Source organism: Panthera uncia, chromosome D4 (assembly GCF_023721935.1).
Source record: "Panthera uncia isolate 11264 chromosome D4, Puncia_PCG_1.0, whole genome shotgun sequence".
In the NCBI taxonomy this organism is placed as follows: Eukaryota; Metazoa; Chordata; class Mammalia; order Carnivora; family Felidae; genus Panthera; species Panthera uncia.
The window spans coordinates 3,798,186-3,821,101 of NC_064807.1; the positions used below are offsets into that span (position 1 = coordinate 3,798,186).

The 22,916-nt window shown below is 51.4% G+C and overlaps 2 protein-coding genes across 4 annotated transcripts in view; one reads left to right on the forward strand and one right to left on the reverse strand.

The window, feature by feature from the left end:
• Positions 1-22,916, reverse strand: part of AUH (AU RNA binding methylglutaconyl-CoA hydratase) — a 454,909-nt gene that overhangs the window by 23,535 nt on the left and 408,458 nt on the right. The window contains exon 12 of one of the 2 annotated variants that reach the window (XR_007458348.1): positions 8,053-8,064. The exons of the other annotated variant lie outside the window; for it this stretch is intronic. The gene's annotated coding sequence lies outside the window, so the exon portion shown is untranslated. Of the gene's footprint in view, positions 1-8,052; positions 8,065-22,916 lie in introns of those variants that run through there. 2 annotated transcript variants of the gene reach the window in all.
• SYK (spleen associated tyrosine kinase) overlaps positions 1-22,916 on the forward strand; it is an 84,577-nt gene that overhangs the window by 10,627 nt on the left and 51,034 nt on the right. The gene's annotated exons all lie outside the window — the stretch shown is intronic.

Consider the following 22,916-nt stretch of genomic DNA (forward strand, 5'->3'; position numbering starts at 1 on the left):
TATATGGCAGGAAGATAGTAGAAGGACTAAAAGAAAAACTCAGGTGCATTTTTAAATAATTATGGTGTGAAGAAGGCCTTTCTAAATAGGATAGAAAATACAAAATCAAGAAAAAGGTGAATGAGTATGATTTCCTAAAATTTTAAGCAAGTCTCTATAGGTATGAAAAAATATATAAATAAGTGGCAAAAAAAAAAAAAAACCCGTGACATATATTTACATGCAATGCCTGAGGTGTGGGCCTGATAGCCTTGATACGCAGTGAGTTCCTTCCAGTCCACGAGGAAAATGAACACAGTCCGGTAGAAACCTCAGTCAAGGAAACAAACAAGCAGTTAAAAAAAGCGAAGGAAAAGTGCATGGACATGCCCTGCGTGTCTGCAGTGAGTGTTGACTGAAGGGTTAGCTCTGTGACAGGTGTGGGGAGGACAGGACGCTGGCACAGGTGAGCACTGGCAGGGCGGTCGGGCGTCGTCTTCTGAAATTTAAAGTGTGCATGTGCTTTAGCTCAATAGTGTCACTTTTGGGAACTTACTACACATATAAATCGACAGAAGTGAAGCAATGTATACGCATACAGTAATTCGTTGCAACGGTTCATTTTGTAATAGCAAAAAAAAAAAAAAACAACAGGAAAGGAAAAAAAGAAATACGTATCAGGAAGGGGAGCTGGTTGAATAAATGCTGGTCTGTCCCTGCATCGTCATCCCTTGTGGCGGTCTTTTGAAAAATGTGGCATCTTGTGCGAGCCCTGCTCGGACCCTGGAGTCTGTTTCGGATTCTGTGTCTCCCTCTCTATCTGCCCCTCCCCTGCTTGCACTGCATGTCTCTCTCTCAAAAATAAACATTAAAAAAATTCTTTTTTAAATGTGGAATCTTAGTAAACCAAAATAGAAAGATGTCCAAGGTACCGTTGGTGGAAAAGCAGCATGTAGTATATCACTCTATATTTTTCACAACACGTTCATGCATGGACAGATGTAGGCCACGTAATTTACTACATACACACACAAGTCTGCCTCTACAAGTGTGTGTGTGTGTGCGCTCACGCGCGCGCGCACGTGAAAATATGCTGAGTGTTCTGGAAGCGAAGGCCCCAAACTGTGAGCAGCAGCTGACCTGGGGAGGGCAGTAACATCGGTTTGGAAACAGTGAAATGCACCTTTTCCCTCTGCAGACAGGAGGTTTTGGCATCTACAGCGATCATAATAAAATGAGCAGGTGTGCTTGGGAGAGAGAGCAGCGATAGGACGAGCCTGGAGGAGATCTCACTCAGAGCAGAACCTTCTGCAGGACTGTCTGGACGCCCGTGTCCAAATGAAGAGGGGGACCTGCAGAGGTTGGCCGGACCCCCGCCCTGTGCCGCCGGACGTGACCCAGGCTCGGCTCACCCGCAGGTGCCCGCATGGATTGTTTGGGACGCCGTCTGGCAGGTGACCATGCCTCTGGACGTTCATGAAAGCTCCCGCCCCTTCCCCAGGCAAGTGCAGCAGCCAAGGTTGAGAACCAGTTCGTAGCACTTCATGGCCCACAGGCACGTCGTCAAAGCCTAGTGCACCTGCCATCAAATTCGAGTTTATTGGTGCACCGCGTATAACGGCAGCCCTGTGTGCCTTTGATGGCAGAGATTCTGGGCGCGTTAGAATGGTGTGCCCCTGCGTGTACACGCGTGTGAGAAAGGGAGGGAGGCAGAGGGCCGGAGAGCTCACCCGCTGTCACACCGCGGACACCCCCTCCATTCTGAACTTGCGCCACGAGGTCCGTGTGTCTGGAGTTGGGGGACAAGGGGTGTGAGCCAGAAAGCCCGTGTGCTCCCTGCACGACTGTCTGACCTGTAGGAGGTAAACACACACGAAGTGATTCTCAGAGAAGGAACGGACGCCCCAGACTGATAGAAAAGCTGGCACTCTCCACGCGAGGGCCTTGCACGGCTTCCATTAAAACAGAGAGAGTGAGCCGGGGAGGGTCAGAAAGAGAGACACACACACAGAGAATCCAAAGCAGGCTTCAGGCTCCGAGCTGTCTGCACAGAGCCCGACGCGGGGCTCGAACTCACGAACCTTGAGATCGTGACCTGAGCCAAAGTCAGATGCTCAACCAACTGAGCCCCCCCCCCCGCCAGGGCCCCTGCACGGTTTCCGTTTTCAAGATGACTGGTTAGCATGGTTCTAGAACCCTGTACTTAGTGGGGGTGGTTTTTTCTCATGAGAGCTGGGGCCATGGTTTCTGGGCGTCTGTGGCTTGGCTGTGAGGCCTCGCTGGCTGCAGCCAGACGGTGACGTGGGGGCTGCTCTGGCTGTGGGCCATCTGGGGACAGTCTGCGTCTGTGCCCTTCCGGGTGCTGATTCCGTCCATCCATGCTCACACGTGGGGCACCGTGCTATACTCACCTGGTGGGCCCCCAGGATTCCTCCCGTGCACCCACGTTTATACTTTCTAATCCAACTTTTAGGACCACAGCATCGACCTGTAAATGCCCAGTTCCCAGAAGCGCTCCTAGAGCCCCTCTCTGGGAGCGGCGTGGTTGGCAGAAGCGTACCAGGCACGTGGGTCTGGATTCCTTCGTTCATGGAAACTTCTTAGGCTCCCGTGAGCTCATCTCCAAAACGAGGCTGAAGTTGCCATCTCCCGGGGCTCGCGGGGCTCAGAGATGCACCGAGCCAGCACCAGCAGCCTGGCTTGCAGAGAGGAGGCTGCCTGCAAAAGGGTGGTGGCTCGGGCCAGGGAAATCATGGAGCCCTCTGTTCGCCTGGCTTGTGGGAAAGGGGTTCTTTTAGGCGCAAAATGATTTTGGAAGACGGTGGGAGGGTCGCAGAAACAAGAGTGGCTCTTACCCAACGGTGGCACTTGACTCCGAAGCAATCCAACGATCCCCTGGTGTCGCGCTTGGGAAACCTGCTGGGTTTTCCCAAGAAACACCCAGGGGATGTGCTTGTTCTCCGGTGCCGTCGTCGGACAAGGACACCCCCTCCGCACGGGGTCACGGCATCACGCCTACCCCGAGGCGCTAAAACACTCATGGTACCATTTTGGCCCCTGTCATGCTCTTTTCAAGTGTCTGCCTGGAGCCACATCGTGGACATAGTTGCGTGCGTGGTGTTTCCAGCGTGGACCCTCCCTTCGTGTATGCCGGGCGGGCTCTGACTGTCCCTTACATTTCAACACGTCACATGGGATTTGGGTACAGTCCATTTTTGATGTTTGGTGTACGTGCTGGGAGTAAAATGTGTCCTGAGGAAGAAGGAACTGGGAGCCCACTTCCCGGAGGTGAATTGTTAAGATGATTCCCGACAGTCCTGTCACTTGCGTCCTGCTCCACCGCTGACACGTGACCCAGGGGAGGACAGAAGGCCTTCCTGCAGCTTCCCTGCCTCGGAGCTAGAGACGTGCGTTCCCTACACCGCCACCAGCCACGTGTGGCCACGTGTGCTTCAAGTACCGAGAGGGAAATAAAATGTGAAAATCGGTCCTCAGCCAGACTTTAAGGTCAGTAGCCACACGTGGCTTGTCACTCCGAGTGGGGGGCAGAGTCGAACAGCCTTTCCCTCATGGAAGCGAGGTCTAGAACTCCGAGCTGTTCCTTCCTGGAGTCAGGGGAACACAAGCTTCTACCCCCGCTGCCAGGGCCGCTGCCGTGGGGAGTGGATTGGAACCCTTGCTGCTTTTCCACCTGTGAGCACGGTGCCTCCCGTTTCCTTAAATGGCTCTGACCCTGCGAAGTGACAGTGACCCCAAGACGCCCACATCCTTCGGATGAGACCCCCGAGTCTTGTCCACAGGATCTGGCCTGGCCCTTTCCTCTGCAATAGTGACATCACCTACTCAACACAAAAGCGTTCACCAAAACACTCATCACACACGTGCATATAGCACACGCATCGGGCATGTGCACGTAAGCATACGCACATATGCACGCACCACACGGGCATACACACATGCACACGCCACCCGCACAAGTGCATGCACACACACACACACACACACAAAACCCTGGAGAAGGTTACTGACTGACGTGTCCTTGGGTTAAGCACTCTTGGTTTGATATGGTTTCTGGAAAAATAAACTAGTTTCTTGTTCAAGAGGATTTTCAGGTAATGGAGAAAGCCTTTGTACTTGTTCATTTCCCTGCGGTTAAAAAAAAAAATCCAACATCATTTTCTCAAAATATTTGGAATGCGAGGCGGGCATCCTGGGGCGGCGGCTGCGGACCCGGGGACTGCTCAGGTGACCGTGCTGCCAGGTGGGACGGCCCCAGCGGGGCGCCCACCCCGCCTCCCCCTCCGTCTGTGCAGTTTGTCTGTTTCTGGGGTTCCCGTGCTGCTGAACTTGGCCAGAGATAAGGCAGCCTGCGAGCAGTATTTCGGAAGGGTTTGGGAATTCTAGAACTTCCTTTCATGATTCAGCCTGTGGTCAGGAAGCCTAGCAACACATGTTTCCTAAATTTAGCTCGCAGGCCTGGCCACACGCATGCGCCCCCCCCCCCCCACCAGGGACGGCCAAGGGCAAGGTGCCTCACCTGAATCGCTGTGTTCATGGGGCCGATGTGGGTGAGATGCTCCTCGCTGCATGCCTTTTCCCGGATGCCGCCTGCACATCACCTCGTTAGATTTCGGAGCAAAGCGGATTCTTTCCTCTACCTCCCCAGCCGTGTTACTGCTCTCTCCCATGGCCGGCTCTGTCTGCGTCAGCGTGGGGCTCCAGAACCTTTCATCCAAAGCAGCGATGCCCCCCCATCCCTGCCTGGCCGCGCGGGGCACCAGGAAGAGCTCTCAAACAGTCCGGACGTCTGGGCCCCAGCCTTGGAGCTTCTGAGTCATCTGGGGCTAGAACTCCATCACCAGGCACTATTAAAAAAAAAAAAAAAAAAAAAAAAGAATCACCCAGGCTATTCTAAGCTGTAGTCAGGGTGGAGAATCTCGGTTCTGGTCTAGAACTTTCTTTGTTGTGCTAATCCAGCTTGCTCAGGAAGGCAGACCGCATAGCCTCAGTGCATGAGGACACCTAGACAGGGCAGGGCTGGTGTCAGGGGGTGGGGGGAGCAGGGCATCTGCACCGCTCAGAAACCCCCGGAGAGATCGCAAAGCAGGTGTCGACAAGGTGGTGTAGACAGCCCTGCTCGGGCCTTCTGATTCTCGGGGGAGGCGTCCTAAGCTCCCTGCCCACAGCGCGCCAGCCCCCAGCCCGACTGGCCCGCGTGTCCCTCGGGGCGGGCTCCCATCCTTGGGCCTGGAAGGCGGCCGGGGAGACGGCTGAGATCATTCACCCCTCCTCACTGATAGGCTCCCGGGTGAGAGAGTCCAGGCAGAAGGTCCTCTCGTTTCTGGAAATTTACTTTCGTTAAAGCTCTGAACATGCGTCCCACCCCTTCGGCCAGCATCTCTGCTCAGGAAGGCTGATCTTGCGTCTGTGGGGTCTCTGTTGTCCTTCTTCCGTTCTCGTGCTACATTCCCTCACGTTTTGTTGATTTGCCTTTTCACCGTCCTCAAGCGACTCCACTCTGTCCATCGCTGTCTTCACAGCTGAGGGCCTGCTCTCTTTCCCGCTTCCCCTGCCTCTTCCGGCTTATTTCTGGCGGCTGTCCTTGCCTCCCCGTCTCCTCCACTAGCTTTCGTGTCTCCGGTTCAAGCTACTGCTTTAACTGCGGGATCATTCCATGAAGTCCTTTGATTCCACAGCCATACGTGTGGCCATGATGTCGTCAGCCCCTTGGGCCGTTCTAGGGAATGTTCTTTTTTTTTTTTTTTTTTTTAATTTTTTTTTTTTTCAATGTTTTTTATTTATTTTTGGGACAGAGAGAGACAGAGCATGAACGGGGGAGGGGCAGAGAGAGAGGGAGACACAGAATCGGAAACAGGCTCCAGGCTCTGAGCCATCAGCCCAGAGCCCGACGCGGGGCTCGAACTCACAGACCGCGAGATCGTGACCTGGCTGAAGTCGGAGGCTTAACCGACTGCGCCACCCAGGCGCCCTAGGGAATGTTCTTTATATGCCTGCCCCCTGTCTCTCCTATTGCTGGTCGCCTTTATTGTTTTAAAGTTTATGTATTGGTTTGAGAGAGAGAGAGAGAGGAGGAGGAGGAATTGGCTTAATTCAGAATTGGCCATTCAGAATCTCTCCACCCTAAGAAATGGTGGACTCCCCCACTGCTGTGGGGGCCCCAGCTCTCCAGGCTTCGTCTGAGGTCTGTGGTGGGTCCCTTCCTTGACCACCTGCCCTGAGGGTCTTCGTGCTCTGGGAATGAGCCTTCACTGCATTGGGCTCTGCTCCCCCCAAGTTGTCATTTGGGGTTAGAGGTTGTCTGCTAATTCCATGGCCTTTCTCTTCCTGTTCTTGTTTGGGGTTATTCAGAGAGCAGGGGGTCATGACCTCTTCACTCTGTCAACGTGCAAACTACCTGATGTTTTGATACTTATCTTACGGAGCAACTTAGAGTGTTTGGCATTTTCGTTAAGTTTCTTCAGGAACAGGTAAGAATACACAGACGAGCTATTCTTAATGACCAAAAAAATTCGTGTGGTGCTATTTGCTCCTGCCAGCCTCTCCGATCTACATGGCCAAACAAGGCTGTTTGCCTGGCTGACTCTTTGATCCGGTCAGCACATTGATTTATTGGCCACTTGCCACCAGCCAGGAACAGTACTAGGTGCTGGGGCTGTAGCAGTAGCCAAGAGCCTTCCCTGCAGTCAGATTGTTTCTGGTCAGACTGGAGGAAAGAACGGGAGGGGTGCCTGTGTGGCTCAGTTGGTGAAGGGTCCAACTTTGGCCCAGGTCATGATCTCATGGTTCGTGGGTTAGAGCCCCGCGTTGAGCTCTGTGCTGACAGCTCAGGGCCTGGAGCCTGCTTCAGATTCTGTGTCTCCCTCTCTCTTTCTACCCCTCCCCTGCTCACACTCTGTCTCTCTCTCCCTAAAAGTAAATAAACATTAAAAAGAAAGAAATAAAGAAAGAAAGAAAGAAAGAAAGAAAAGAGGAAGGGAAAGGAGAAAGGAAAGGAAAGGAAAGGAAAGGAAAGGAAAGGAAAAGAAAGGAGAGGGGAGGGGAGGGGAGGGGAGGGGAGGGGAGGAAGAACAGGAGCCCCAGGTCTTGATCTGACATGACCTCATTTATTCTTCCTGACAGCCCTCTTTTGGGAAGGAAATTTACAAATACAGACAAGTGCCAACACATTCATAATTAACAAATGTTGCCATTTTTTGCCATTTTACCTATTTTTTTGCCCTTATTTCTCCTAAAAGAACATTCCAAATAAGGTGAAAGCTATGTCCTTTTTGTGGACAGTAATTTGCCCAAGACCAGAGGGCTGGTGAAGGAGCAGCAGGACTGACAAATCAAGCTCGGGTGCCCTTTGGGGCAAAGGCCATTCATTCTCTCGTTTACTCTGCTGCACTGATTTATGCACATGATGCTGATCTTGCCGTGTTACCTGGTGGCTCGTCTACAGCAAATATGAACATCTGTTCTAGCAGACCAGACAGACTTGTCGCAGGCCATGGACTTATTTTTGATACATGTATGTAAAACCCATGGTTTTGAAGATGCCAGGAAATTTTTTAGAGCCAACAAATACAGCAAGATGGAGTTATCAGGAGCTAAGACTAATTGAGGTATAAATTTTGCACATATTAGTATCTATCTACTGCCATACTGATTTTTACAATAACCTGTACTTTTCTGTCTCATTTGTGACCATGGATGCCCTTGTGAATATTCTGGAAGTCCCTCAACATGGATAAAGGATGAGGGGTGCCTGGGTGGCTCAGTCGGTTAAGCATTGGACCCCTGATCTCAGCTTAGGTCTTGATCTCATGGTCATGAGTTCAAGCCTCGTGGTGGGTTCCTCTCTCAGTGGGAAGCCTACTTAAAAAAACAAGAAAAGGAAAGGAAAGGGAAAGGGAAAGGAAAGAAAAGAAAAGGAAAGAAAAGAAAAAATGGATAAAGGATGAATCTAAGACTTACATATAGCATCTTATAAAAGAACAAGAGAGTGCATTGATTAGTTGATGGAAATGTGTGACCACAGACCCCCAGGAACCTAGTCTGTACTTCCCCTAGAAGCAGTGGTTCCTATTCACTAATTCAGTGTTCAGGGTCATTTTTTAGGACATTACCACACACCATGAGAATTGCTGTATTTTGTTTCTTTCTCATATAAATAGGGAAATAATTTTTTTAATTTTTCTTAATATTTAGTTCAGAGAGAGAGAGACAGACAGCACGAGTCGGGGAGGAGCAGAGAGAGGGAGACACAGAATCTGAAGCAGGCTCCAGGCTCTGAGCTATCAGCACAGAGCCCAACGCAGGGCTTGAACTCACCAATCATGAGTTCATGACCTGAGCTCAAGTTGGATGCTTAACTGACTGAGCCACCCAGGTACCCCTAGGGTAATACTTTTTTAAAACCAAGTTGGATTTGACTATTTTTGTAGATGACATGATTTTGAAACAAATGAACTATTTTACAATATAGTGAAAAATTTATTTAAGTAAATAAAAAAAATTAAATGCACCCAGAACCTTCTCTACAACAGGCTCTTGTCCAGGGAGAAGATCTTGTCACCACTGTGTCCCCATTGAAAAAGAGGGATTCCTCCTACTCCAGTACCCTCCTGACGTCTTATGTCACCTGAAGGACAAAAAAAAAAAAAAAAAATATCACACACCCATGGTTAATGGGGATTAGGCTTCAAGTAAATTACTGGAACAGCAGGCAGGATAGAAAGTGTGGGGCTTGGGAAAAAAAGAAGCCACACCACTGGAGAAAACACTTGTGCAGATCACAGCCTTATGGCCCTGGCTCAGTGAGAGCCTGAGGGTTAGTGTGCTGTTATGGAATGCTCCCCTTCTTTTTTTTAAAAAAATTTTAAATGTTTATTTATTTTTGAGAGAGAGAGAGAGAGAGAGAGAGAGAGAGAGAGAGAGAGAATAAGTGGGGAAGGGCAGAGAGAGGGGGAGACATGGAATCCAAAGCAGGCTCCAGGCTCTGAGCTGTCAGCACAGAGCCTGACGCTGGGCTCAAACCCATGAATCAAGAGACCGCGACCTGAGCTGAAGTCAGATGCTCAACTGACTGAGCCCCCCAGGTACCCCAGGAGTGCTCCCCTTCCTTCGTGCCTTGCCTCCAGTGGGGTGTGGTACAACTGTGGATGGCGGGCAGAGGAAAGAACTACAGGACATGCACTCTTCTGAGCAGGAGGGCTCAGGGGAAACCCAAAGGCAATGGGGTACACACAAACAGGGCACAGAAGAATGTGAAGTCTGGCGCCTGCAGCTACAGAAATCCTAGGATGGTAATGTAAATCCTCACACTACGAGTCCATTCACCTCAGTTCATATTACCTGATTCAACACGTCTAGGTTTTCAACAACCAAAAAAACAGGTTGTCAAAATAAAAAAATCAAAACACTCCAGGTTTCAGCAAAAAAATTACTAGGCATACTAAAAGAAAAGGGAACATACAGATCCAGAACACACAACAGATCCACAACACAGATCCAGAAAACTCACAGAAAGAAAGAAACTAGAGACAGAAAATCTTGAAAAAAAGCCAGAGAGGGATGGAGACCCTAAGCACAGAGGAACAGGGGGTGAGAGTTATTTATAGGAGAATTTCTATCATAAACCGTGCAAACCAGAACTGCCCTTTCGAAATATTTTAAATGTTAAAAGAGAAAAAAAAACACAAGTGCCAACCTAGAATTTTATATCCAGCTCAAGTATCCTTCAAATGCAAAAGAGAAATAAGGACTTTCTTGGACAAACAAAAGCTAAGAAAATTTGCCACTAGCTGATTGGCCTTACAAAAAAAAAATGTAAAAGAAATTTTTCAGACAGAAGGCAAAAGGTATAGATCTGAAAGTTGGATCTGCCCGAAGAATGGAAGAGCATCAGCAAAGAAAAAAATGAAGGTAAAATATAATATTTTCTTATTCTTCATTGATCTAAAAGGCAGGTATTTATTTAAAGTAGTACAAGTAACTGTGTACGGAATGATTCTCACGTGTGAGTGAAATGAATGGTGGTATTGTCACAGATGTTCAGAGGGAAGAACAGGAATGCTGTTAGGAGGTAATTCTACTGAATGTGAAGTGGCATAGTGTCATTTGAAAGTTCAATTTAAAATTTAGGTTTTAAACGTATATTATAAACTCCCGGGCAACACTAAAAATTTTTAAAAGATATGCTGAGAGCATCTACAATGGAATCATGTAAGATGCTTGATTAAAACTGGAGAAAGCAGAAAAAGAGGAGAGTAAAGAGCAAATTCTATGAATAAAAAAGCTACAAACATGTTAGATATCAATCCAATTAAATCAGTAATTGCTTTTAATGCAGATGGTCTAAGTACCCCAGTTAAAGTACAGAGTTTATAAGAGTGGATCAAAAAATGTGACGCACCCGTTGCAAAAACAAAAAACAACAAAAAAAAACTTATCTTAAATGTAGAGACATATGTGCATTAATAATAAAGGAATGGAGAAAGATAGTCCATGCTAGCACCACTAGAAATAAAGATGGAATAGCTATATTAATTTTCAATAAAACAGGCTTCAGAAAATGGGACCATCAGGGATAAAGAGGGGTGTTACATAACAATAAAGGGATCACTTATCCAAAGAGATAGAACAATTTTAAACATGTATGCACTTAACAAAGGACATCAAAATACACAAGGCAAACACTGATAGCACCGAAAAGAAAATAGGCAAATCCTTTGCTGTAGTTGGAGATCTCCATCACCTTCTGTCAGTAATTGATAGACTAAGTAGGTAGAGAATCAATAATGGTACATGTGACCTGAGCACCACCTTCCACCCTGTTGATCTACTCAACATTCATAAAATATTCAATCCAACAACAGAAAAATACTCATTCTTCTCAAACTCATATGGAACATTCATCAAGATAGAGAGTGTTCTTGGAAAACGTATGGTAACATAAGTTCTTATGTAATGTGTATAAATCGAAAATAATGTGTAATTTATGTGAATATAAAATAATATAAATTGTGTTCTCAGGATACAATGGAATTAACCTAGAAATCAGTAACAGACCTCTGTAAAATCCCCAAATATTTTTAAATTAAACAGCAGACTTCTAAATACTTAGTGGGTCAAAGAAGAAGTGTAAAGGAAAATGTAAAAGTGTTTCCCACAGAATAAAAATAAAAATACCCCTTATCAAAATTTGTGGGATGCAGCCAAAATAGTGCTTAGAAGGAAATTTATAGAGGTAAATGCATCTGTTAGATAAAAGGAAGATGTAAAATCAATAGCCTGTGCTTCTACCTTGGAAAACTGCAAAATAAAAGAGAAAATAAAGCCTAAAGCAAGAAGGAGAAAGGAAATAATTAAAACAAGAGCAGAAATCCTTGAAATTGAAAACAAGAAAACAATAGAGAAGACACAAATTACTGGTATCAGAAATAAAAGAGACATCATCAGTGCTAATTCTGTGCACATCAAAGAGACAATAACCAAATACTGTGGAAAATTCTGTCCTCACAAATGTGGCAGTGTATATGAAATAGGCTAATTCCTGAAAGTTGCAAACTCTTTTCAAGTTAAGTCAATAATGAATAGCCTCCTCCCTACCTGAAAAACAAAAAGCACCATGCTCATATGGTTTCATTGATGAAATATATCATACATTTAAGGAGGAAATTATATCAGTTTTCAACAATTTTCTCTTTCAGAAAGTAGAAGCAAAGGGATGGAGATAACAGTAGGACCTGATGTTTAGGTTAACATAGATACAGATGGATATACAGAGAGAAATACTTCAGATGTGTGTACCTATACAGGTTAGGTATACTTATATGTATACTTTCTCTGTCATCTGAGAGGGTCTAGAGACAGTGACATCCTTGTAGCAGTGAGCACACTTTGTGCCCAGATCTTGGTTTCGAATACCACTCTCAATCCCAAGGAAGAGAGAAATGATAGGCTAGGAGTGGAGTAGGTAACATACTAGAGACACCTGTGGTATCTTTAGCACCAGAAATAAGGAAATGTCCCCCAACGAAACAAAAACCACAATGATAGAGCCATTTGAAAAGGACAAAGGCGCCAGCTGGAAGGGTACCCAGTGGCCATGCCAGAACAGTGTGAGCAACAGAATAAAGTAGTTTTGGGTACACAACTAAATGAATAAATACAATGGGGGGGGAATAGACAAGTCTACCCTGCAGAAGAAGTCCAAACAACTTATGAAGATACTCTGCCCTCAAGGAGGTGGAACATACCTCCCCTCGCCCGAAGTGTGGGCTGCACAGAGTTTCTTCCTTCCAAAAGGAGTGGGATGGAAGGGAGGGGGTGGGGGAACAATTTTACAGTGGAGAAACCCAACAGGCACCACTCTTCCAGATGGTGAAGATTAACATTAACGGTGACAGGTGATGTTGAGAGCATGTACCCTCCATCTGATGGGTCAGATGGCACTTTCCCCTGTGGGGTCTCTCTCCCCCAAAACACCCAACTGCGATCTAACCATGGGACAAACATCAGACAACTCAGGTGAGGAACGTTCTACAAACTACCTGAGCAGTATCCCTTGAAACTGTCAAGGTCATTTAAAACAAGGAAGGTCTGAGAACATGTCACAGTCCACAGGTGGCTGAGCAGGCATCAGGACTAAATACAGAGTGGTGTCTTGGGTGGGGTCCTGGCACATAAAAAAGAAGGCATTAGGTAAAAACGAAGGCAATCCAAAGAAAGGAATGAAGTATGAGCTTTAGTTAACAATAATGTGTCTCTGTTGGTTCACTAGTGAGAGGTGTACCGGAGGCATATGAGATGTTAACAGGAGAAAGGTGGGGTATCTTTGCGATTTTTCTGTAAATCTAAATACATCCTAAAATTTAAAGTTTATTTCAAAAGTAAAAGAAGGGGCGCCTGGGTGGGTAAGGCAAATTAATCATCCAGCTCTTGGTTTTGGCTCGGGTCATGATCGCCGGGTTTCGTGGGTTTGGGCCCTGAATCGGGCTCTGCGCTGGCAGCACGGAGCCTGCTTTGGGATTCTCTCTCTCTCTCTCTGCCTCTGTCTGCCCCTCCCCGCTCGTGCTGTCTGTCTCTCTCAAAGAAATGAACTTAAAACAATTTTTTTTTTTAATTTAAAAAACAAGTAAAAGAGACGTATAGATATCATCTCTGCGCTCAGGGAGGCAGGCATTCATCCAGTACTCCTGCTCGGATATGAAGTCAGGACTGTGGTCAGCGCTGCGAAAGAAAGGCATGCGGTTTACCTTGAGGGGGATTGGATGGTCTGGGAGCATCTGAGGGTTCTGCACTGAGAGAGCCCAGTGGGAGCGATGGGGGGGCCAGCTGGTCGGTCCTGAGATGAGAGGGTGGATGGCGGTGGACCAAGAGCAGAGAAGTGGAGCGCTCAGGTTTTGTTGGAAGGGTGGGCGTGTTTGGAAGGGTGGCCGGTGAAATGGGTAGACTGACTGATGTGTTGCTTCCGGCAACACAGAGAAGAGAGGGTACTGCCCGGACTTCGATTTTTGTCTTTTGCAGCTACGTGGATGGTGTTGCTGGGCTGGAGTTCTGAGACCTGAGCTTGTGGAATCACAGACTCGCTGGGCCCCAGCCCCCACAGCTGTGATTCGGCAAGTCCCAGTGGGGCCTTGACTTTTCCATTTGTATCTCTTTTTGGTGTTTTTCAATTTTTCTTTCTTTTTTTTTTTTTTTAATTTATATCGTAGTTCGTTAACAGGGAGTGCAATATTGGTCTCAGGAGTAGAATTCAGGGATTCATCACTTGTATACAACATCAGTGCTCATCACAAGTGCCCTCCTTAGTCCCCATCCCCCATCCAGCCCATCCCCCACCCACCTCCCTCCGTCAACCCTCAGTTTGGTCTCTGTCTTTCAGAGGGCCTCCAAGGGCTGCAGCTCAGGAAGGGCTGGCCTCCAGCCTGGCTCTACCGTGACTACCTGTGTGTCCTTTGGGAGGGCATTGACCTCCGGAGCCCGATGCCAGGTCTGTGAACTTGGGCACCACTACCTTTCGTGATGCGGGCAGGTCAGCCGACGCCCCGCGAGCGAGTGCTTATGAGCCTCCCCTTGCTATCCTGCCATCTGGGTCACTGTCCCTCTCACGGCACGAATGGTGCACACCCAGGCTCTTTGCGGCTCAATCGGGTCGATCCTCTGTGGCATGCCGATGCTTTTTGCGCAGAGCTGTCCCTCCTGTAGGTCTGGGGCGCAGTCGGCTTCGGTTAATTTTGCAGACACATCCCTGTGAGTCTCCTGGCCGCACCTAAGTAAACCGTCTACCGACTCCTTCCAGCTCCAGGTGTTGGGACAGGGTGTCTCTCCATGTTGGGTGTTCCGGGAGACAGCACAGCCTTGAGTGTGAAATCCAAAGTCATGCTCACGACACAGAGGCGTGAGTGTGCAGCAGATGCGTGTCGCAACCCGAGACAGGTGGAAAGTTATGTCTCCTGGCGGTGCACGATGGCTGTCTGCCAGGAGACCTGCGACAGGGCCCAAGGAGAGCTGGCGCCCGCACCCTGACCCTGCACACCGGCCCTGCTGACGTGGAGACTGTATCTGCTCAGCCTTGCCAGCCCCCTGCCGGGAATTGCCATCCTGCTAAGATTCCTCTAGCGTTTCTCTCCTTCGTGGTCCAGCCTTGTAGGGGAATTTGATACTTAAAATAGGTTAGGGTTGGGGGGCGCCTGGATGGCTCAGCTGGTGAAGCATCCAACTTCAGCTCAGGTCATGATCTCATGACTCGTGAGTTCAAGCCCCGCATCGGGCTCTGTGCTGATGGCTCACAGCCTGGAGCCTGCTTCGGATTCTGAGTCTCCCTCCCTCTCTCTGCCCCTCCTCTGCTCGTTCTCTGTATCTTTCTCTCTTTCAAAAATAAGTAAACATTAAAAAAAGAAAAGAAAACAGTCATAGTGATTTTGGGTGTGTACTCAGAAGCACTTGCCGTAGATGTCTTATCCCACGTAAGCGCGTCTCGGTGGGTTGAAATCACGTGGTCCGGGTTCTCCGGCAGCTGCAGGGTCCCTGCAGTTTGTGTGAATGAGGTGTGGGGACAGGAACGTAAGAAAGAGTGTCCAGAAGCTGAAAGCCTCAGCCAGGCCCCTGCGGACAGGACAGGAGAAGCCACGCGTCTGTGGGGTGACCAGGGTCTCCCTGCGCGTCACCTGGGGCGGGACCACGGAAAACCATGGCTGTTTTCCGGCCGGTCCTGCTTCCCCGTGTGGTCTGCCCTGCGGAAAGGCCGGGGACAGCTGCCAGCCACATCCAGGGTGCCTTCGGGCCACGGTAGCTGGGCCAGGACGTCCCGGGACCTGCTGGCTGCAACCCCACCCTCTCCCTCCTCAGGAGAGCAGGGCGGGACTTGACCCGGTGACACCTTGGATGTCATCCTGTGTTGACGGATTCTTGGCTAAGCGCCAGCTCACCTGTGAACAAGGAAGCGTCCTCATGCAGGATCCCTGCCCGTGAGGCGCACGTCTGCGTGTGCCCGGAGCCCCCGCGGACAGGCTGCAGGGGTAGCCCTTGCTCCCCGGGGAAGGTGGAGTGGGTTTTCTGGGCCCGGGCATCGGCAGGCTCGGCACAGGATTCTGACTGTCCTCTGCAGCTCCCTTTCTCTTTCTCCCTCTCAAAATAAATACATACACCTTCAGTGATTTCTGTTTTGACGTTAAATCGCTTGAGGTGGGCTGGTTGCTTAGTTGCAACCACGAATGTCTAGAGTTAACCTGTATGTTGACATGAGGGGCTAATAGCTGCGATTTGTGCGGCCGCGTCAGCGGAGAAGCATCAGGCGGCCCAGAGCGAGGTTCTCTTGTGGGGCCCGAGAAGCCGGGTGCTGGCTGAGCCACGTCGGCCTCTCCCTGATGGGCCGTTAGTGGCTTCCAGCTCTGGACGCGTGGCCAGAGAACTCTGGTTTGAAGGTCTGGATGATATTTTCCACTGTTGACACTTCTCCTCGCCTGTGGACATTAGCAAAAAGTCACTCTGTCCAGCCAGCCTTAGACTTACGTTTTATTTCTGAAACACGTGCCTCTATTCTAAGAAATGTGCTTTCCTGCAAACCCAGATCAGGGAATGCTTGGCAGAGATCGCTCTGTGTGGTTCAGTCTCGGACGAGCAGCGGTGTGGCCGGACGGCAGGCCCCGGGGAGGCTGGGGACAGCGCCGCGGGGCAGTCTCGCCGAGGGCGGGCTAGTGGACACAGGGCTGACTCGGGCCGGGAGCCACGGCGTCTGTGTCCATGAGTCGCCTTCCACGTGGCCAGATCCTGCACGCAGAAGGCACTGCCCACGGCTCCCTGCAGACCCGCCAAGAGTGGTCGTCTGTGGGGACTTCGGGGGCGGCCCCGCTGTGCCCGCCCCAGCCTGGCCGTCTCTTGTGACTAATCGGCCAGCCCCTGCCCAGCCCCCAGGAAGCCCTGTTGTCCCTGAAGGCTGGACTCTTTCCTCTTATGCAAATTCACCGAACTGTGAGGTTGTTCCTTTTACTCAAGCCCCACACTTAATTCTCTCAGCTTGAAGCCACAGAGGAAATTCCCAGGCAAATCTCTATCACGGCTGCTTTGCATCGAGGCGGCCGTGTGCCTCTGAGTGTGATACGCCAGGGTCATTTGTTACTTTTCTGCATCTTTCTGATTTTGTTCCCCTCTGTGGCGGGGCTATAGCAGAAATTGTCCGCAAATGTCTCCCCAGAGCGCCGTTAATCGCTGCCGCTGTCGCCTCCGTCCATATGATATGGGGAGGCTCTGGGGCCCAGTGACGCGAAACCCACCCCCTCAGCACGCTAAGTGCTGTTGGAGATGTTCTCTGCAGGAAGTGGAAGGAGACGCACCCTGTGGTCGAGGGTTCAGCACCTGTAGGAGCCACGGCTCAGTGGGTCTTAAGAAAAGCAGACATCCTGAAGCACTTGTCTGGGCTTCTGACACCCAGGACAGATGGGGCTTAAGAAAAACAGAGGTACAGAGACACAGGCCACCTCTTCTGTTCCTACGCCAAGGCTCAAAGCACTGAAATGAACATGGGTTTAGGGAACAAGAATAACAAGTTTAAGAACATAGACTTTTGTTTGAGAGAGAGAGAGAGAGAGAGAGAGAGAGAGAATGAGCAGGGGAGGGATGGAGAGAGAAGGACAGACGATCCAAAGCAGGCTCTGCACTGCCAGCACAGAGCCCGATGCAGGGCTCGAACTCACAAGCCATGAGATCATGACCTGAGCCAAAGCTGGACACTCAACCACCTGAGCCACCCAGGCGCCCCTGAGAACATAGTCTTATCCCAAGGCAACACTGTGCATCTCTGGCCACAAGGATGGGCCTTTGCAGTGGAGGTGAGGAGGGAGAGATCCCGTAGCCAGTCCTCATTTTTCACAGATTCCACGTTGGTAATTCGCCTCCTCGCTGGAACCTAGTTGCAGCCCCCAGCCTACGCTCTCCGTGTCTGTGTGGTCATTTGTGGGCACGTGCAGGGCGGTGAAAGATGGGAGGTCCTGACACCCCGTTCCCAGCTGAGGCTTGATAAGGCGACGCCTTGCCTCCTTGTCTGGCCTCACGCTCCACACGAGGGTCCTTCTTGTGGTCTGTGTAGGGCCATGTTTTTGCGTTTCTTTGTGCTTCTGGTTGGTGATTGTGCCGGGAACGGCCCAAGCTTAGCGCCGCGGTGCTGAGTCATGTGCCGAAGTGCCGACAAGCTAGGTCCCTGGGCTCCTTTATGTCCACGGACTCCACTCTCTTCCGGCCCGCCCTGCCCTGCCCTTTGCTCACGGTGATGGTGCTAGGGAACCACACAAGGGGAGATGTGAACATCGGACGTACGGGCGAGGATGCTAATGGAACGGAAGGAACAGGTCACGTTTGTGAGCAGGCCAAAACCGCGAACACGGTGGTCTCCCGCCGGGGGACCCGGGGAACATTGCCGCCGGGGAACATTTGGAAACGCCTAGAGACGGTTGGGGTTGTCGCACTTGGGGAACTGGGGTGTACTACTGTCAGCGAGTGGAGGCCAGCCTGTCATGGACAGGACAGCCCCCTGAACAGAAGGGTCCAGCCCAAACGTTGGGAAACCGTGAGCTGCCAGGTGACAGATGGACGGGAGGAACCAACAGGAGTGTGAGGAGTAAAGGGCAGTGTTGGCGTGTGCGTCGAGGGTGGGGACGCATGAACGGGGCCGCTGTTGTTAGCCAGAAGCCCAACGTGAATACCGGCGTGCTGAGGCCGGCCGCATCACACCGGGATACCGAGGGCAGACCCAGGAGTGGCCCGCGCCCCCGCGTGTGTCGATCCCCATGCTGGCAGCCTCTGAGCTGGCCACACTTTGAAGAGGGTCTTGGGGGAAGTGGAATCGCATGGGCAAAGTGACCAGGAGGGCGGATGCCCTGGAAGTAACATCAAGGGCGCGAGGACGGTGAACCGGGAGCGGAGCCGTGAGCGAGCACTGGACGGGCATCTGGGGGAGCAGGACCGGAAGTATTCTGGGTGTCCTGCGGGCAGACGGGGGTTCCGGGCTGCAGGAGGAGAGGGAGGGGGTCCGCTGAGAGACCCTGTTCTAGCAGACCTGTCCAGAGAGCAAAGCGGCAGCTGCACGTGGGGAGTCTGCGTTGTGCACAGCGTGCGTTCCCCGCGGAAACTCCAAACAGGAGAGACGAGCACGTTCCCGTTTAACAGGCATTTTGGGAGCCCCCGGGAAGGCACAGGGTGTTAGGGGTGCAGGTCAACACTTCCAGATCTTGGAGCTCCCGTGTGAGGGCAGGAAGAGCTGGTTGGTGGTGCATGTGATGAAAGAAACAAACCCTTCATGGGATAAAGATGAATGGGGTGTGTCATCAGCACAGACCTCTCGGAGGAGGTGACGTGGGCCGAGAAGACCAGCCAGGGGGACGTGCAGCAGCCGGGGACAGGAAAGGCCCCGGCACTTCAGGACAGGGCGGCGTGGCCCGATGTGGCGAGCACGGGTGCAAGGGGGCAAGATGAGGAGAGGCTCGGGCCAAACCAGGGAAGAGTTTGGGATGTGACGGGGGACAGGGAGATGGCTTGCCGACATCAGAGCAGACCAGGAGCAGGGCAGGTCGGGGGAGACCCATCGATGTGCGTGGGAGGCGGTGGCTGCCACCAGGGTGGTCTGGGGAGATGGTAAGAAGCCGTGGCTTTGAGATGTATGGAAAGGAAAGCTGATGGGAGCTCCCTGGAGACCTGGCCCACCTCGTGCACGGAGCTCACTGCTTCCTTACGGGACGGACGCACCCGAGAGTGAGCACGCCATCTTCTGGATCAATGTAGGTCAGTGCACCATGACAGGGAGGGGTCTGGACACTCTAGGGTGTCGTCCTCAGCAGCTGCTTAGGATCGGTGTCATTTCCCCAGGAGGACGGGATGCACCCCAAGTCCCCTTGGGGGCACGTGAAGATTGGTCGCCTGTCAGACACTCGGGAGGACACGTCAGGTGAGCAGTTCAGGTCAGGAGCTCGGGGGACACAGGTGGCCATGCCAGCGGTGGGGGGTGGGGAGGAGGCCGTGCAGGGAGAGATGCGGTTGGAGACCCAGCCCCGGCCCTGGTTTGCAGATTAATAAGCAGATAAGGAGCCACAGCATCAGGGGTCAGCGAAGAATATAGAGACCGACCCCCTGAAGTCGAGGCACTGGGCCCGGTCCAGTGCTGCCTGAAGCTCAAGCCAGAGAGGGCGGGGGCGTGACCTTGGGTTTGGCCACGTGGCGACGTTAGCATGGGCGTGGGAGTACAGGCCAGGCCGAGGACGTCGGCGGGAGAGCAGAGGACGGTGCGGGGGTTTGGACAGAGAAGAGAGGGGCACAGCCACCCACCGACCTCCCAGCCACTCCTGGCGCGTACATGTTACCCGTGTGTGTGCCCATGAGCTTTCGAAGACAAAACGAGATCGCTCTGCACTCACTATCTTGAAATCTGCTCATATTAATCAACCAGTATTTCTGGCCACCTGCCATGTGCCTGGAACAGTTCCAGACACCCAGATGGGGCCGTGAACACCGGTCTCCACCTCGGTCCCAAAGCCAGCACACTGGTGTGGGGACGAAACAGGGATCACCCTCAGCGGGAAGTCATGGTGTGTTGACTGAGCCTTGCCTGTGCAGATGAGCCATGGGTGGGAGGGAGAGGGATTGTCATCTATGCAGATGAGCCATGGTGGGGGGAGGGATTGTCCCCTGTGCAGATGAGCCATGGGGGGGGGGGGGAGGGATTGTCCCCTGTGCAATGAGCCATGGTGGGGGAGGGATTGTCCCCTGTGCAAATGAACCGTAGGGGGCAGGAATTAATCAGCAAAGGGGGAGGTGCTGCCCCAGGCATCACAAAATAGGATTTCGTGTCATGAAACATTTTTCTATTATGAAATGCACGTTGAACCCGTGTCATAAATTGGCCCCAGAGGAGCAAGTGATGCTGTTGTGTTTTGAGAAGCTGGCCACACAACACCCTGAAGCCTCACCTCCCTGGAAGGTACCTGCGCAGGTGCTCAGGCCGAGGTCGGGGGGCTTAGGGGGTCCGGTGTGGGCCTCCCAAAGGCCCTCTTTGTTTCTCAGTTTTGAGCTTTTGAATAAAGTGGTTTTGCACGTGTAGAGAAAGAACTGGGAACATTGAACTAGCAAGCATTAGGTAGCGTTTCTTTTTTTTTTTTTTTTTTAATGTTTATTTTTGAGACAAAGAGAGACAGAGCATGAATGGGGGAGGGGCAGACAGAGAGGGAGACACAGAATCGGAAGCAGGCTCCAGGCTCTGAGCCATCAGCCCAGAGCCCGACGCGGAGCTCGAACTCACGGACCGCGAGATCGTGACCTGAGCTGAAGTCGGACGCTTAACCGACTGAGCCACCCAGGCACCCCATTAGGTAGTGTTTCTAAGCACTGTTGAGAAAACTATCCTGATGGGCGTTAAACACAGTTTGAGCTACAGACTTTCCCTGGGGTCGGAAGAAAAGGCAGATTTAGCCTGGAAGCAGGTGCTGAGTGGTGGGGAGGGGGGGCTGCGTCGATGGGCACGCGGAGGAAGGTGCACGGTGGGAAGTCACCGCGGGTACCTGGTTCGGTGGCGGGAGCAGCCCGGACGAGGGCCGAGTGAAGACGCACAGCCTTTGGGGTTTGCCAAGTGAGCCAGAGCTGGTGTCCGAAAAGCAGGGCCGAGAACAGCCGTGTGGCCGTGAGCTCATGGGGACGATGGCTGGAGCCAGGCAGCCTGTGTTGTGCACAGGAGGTTGGAGATCAGGAGAAGGCCCTGGGTGGGTGGTGGGGACGCAGGAACAGGGTATCACAGACACTGTTCGTTCCGCAAATTAAATAGTCCGAGAATGTGCCCTAAGCTGTCCTTGCACGAGCCATCTCTGCTGTCGGAACCCCGCACCACCACCACTGGCCAAATGCGTCGACCCTGAGGTCCCCAGGCAGGGTCCCCTATGGCAAATCACACCCCCAGAAAAAGGCTGCTCAGCCCAGGGGGCAGGGGATGGGGACTGCTAACGCTGAGCACAGCCAGGCCTCCAGGCCACCCCCTCTGCCCCTGAAAGCTGAAAGGAGCCACCTGCTGGGAGATGAATGTGTAGGACCCTCCCCTGGGGGACGGGCCAGCAGGTGCCTTGCCCCGTCCTGTCTTGTTCTGATTCCTTCCAAGGGCCCTACATGCGAGAGAGCCAGCACCCATGTCCAAAGCAACAAATGACAAATTTTGAAAATGGTTGTTATGTTGTTGGGATTTAGGTAAATTACAAAGTGTTTGTTCACATTTAAAGTATGGTGCTTGAGGGGCGCCTGGGGGCTCAGTCGGTTGAGCGTCCGACTCCGGCTCAGGTCATGATCTCACGGTTTGTGAGTTCGAGCCCCCCGTCGGGCTCTGTGCGGACAGCTCGGAGCCTGGAGCCTGCTTCGGATTCTGTGTCTCCCTCTCTCTCTGTCCCTCCTCAACTTGTGCTCTCTCTCTCTCAAAAATAAATAAACTTTAAAAAAAAAGTAGGAAAAGAAATAATTGTTTCCAAAAGACATCTTCCCAGAGGTGTTTTTTGTTCATGGCATCCTTAGCCCATGTGCAACTGTAGGCTATATGTAACAAAGCAAACTGTGGACGAAGAAAAACTGATCATTAACAGTCCAGTGCTGACGAGGAAGCCAGAAGACTATTTAATCCTTAAATTATAATAAAACTGATGTCTTTTGCGGGGCTCACTCAGGAGATCGGGCAACATCGCCTGGAGAAAATCGTTCCCTCCGTCAGGCATGTATTCTTTTTTTTTTTTTAAGTTTATTTATTTTGTGGGGAGGGGCAGCAAGAGTGAGAGAGAGGATCCCAAGCAGGCTCTGCGCTGTCAGCACAGAGCTCGACGAGGGGCTTGAACCCACAAACCGTGAGGTCATAACCCGAGCCGAAACCAAGAGTCAGGGGCTCTGCCCAACCGACTGAGCCCCCCAGGCACCCCAGGCAGTTATTCTGATGTTTTATCGCGACGTGTAGGAAAACCCATGGTGGAGAAGCTGTCTCCCATCATCGTGTGTGTGTGTGTGTGTGTGTGTGTGTGTGTGTGTGAGACGGTCTACACCTGAGTGCAACGTGCAGGGGCACGCGCTTTCCTCCCCGGATGTACGGACGGGGTCGCCTAGATAATTCTCCATGAGTGAGAGGCCCTTTTGGTTAAAATACACACTGCTTTGGGTATCTGGGGATTGGCAACGCGTAGACCCTTCTCTTCTCCAGCATCCACTCCATTCCTGAAGTGCGTGTGTCTGCTCAGTGCCGTCTTGGTGACAGATGTCCTCGTCGAATGTGGAACCCGCACTGTTTCTTTAGTATCCTGGATTCTTTAGTGCCTGGATGTGGTCTGGAGAAGGACAGGGAGGGGACAGCGTGGCGTCCGAGGCCAGGGGCCCTGACAGGTTGTCTGTCTTCATGCCCCAGGGCAGCGGCTGGCCCTCCCCCTGCC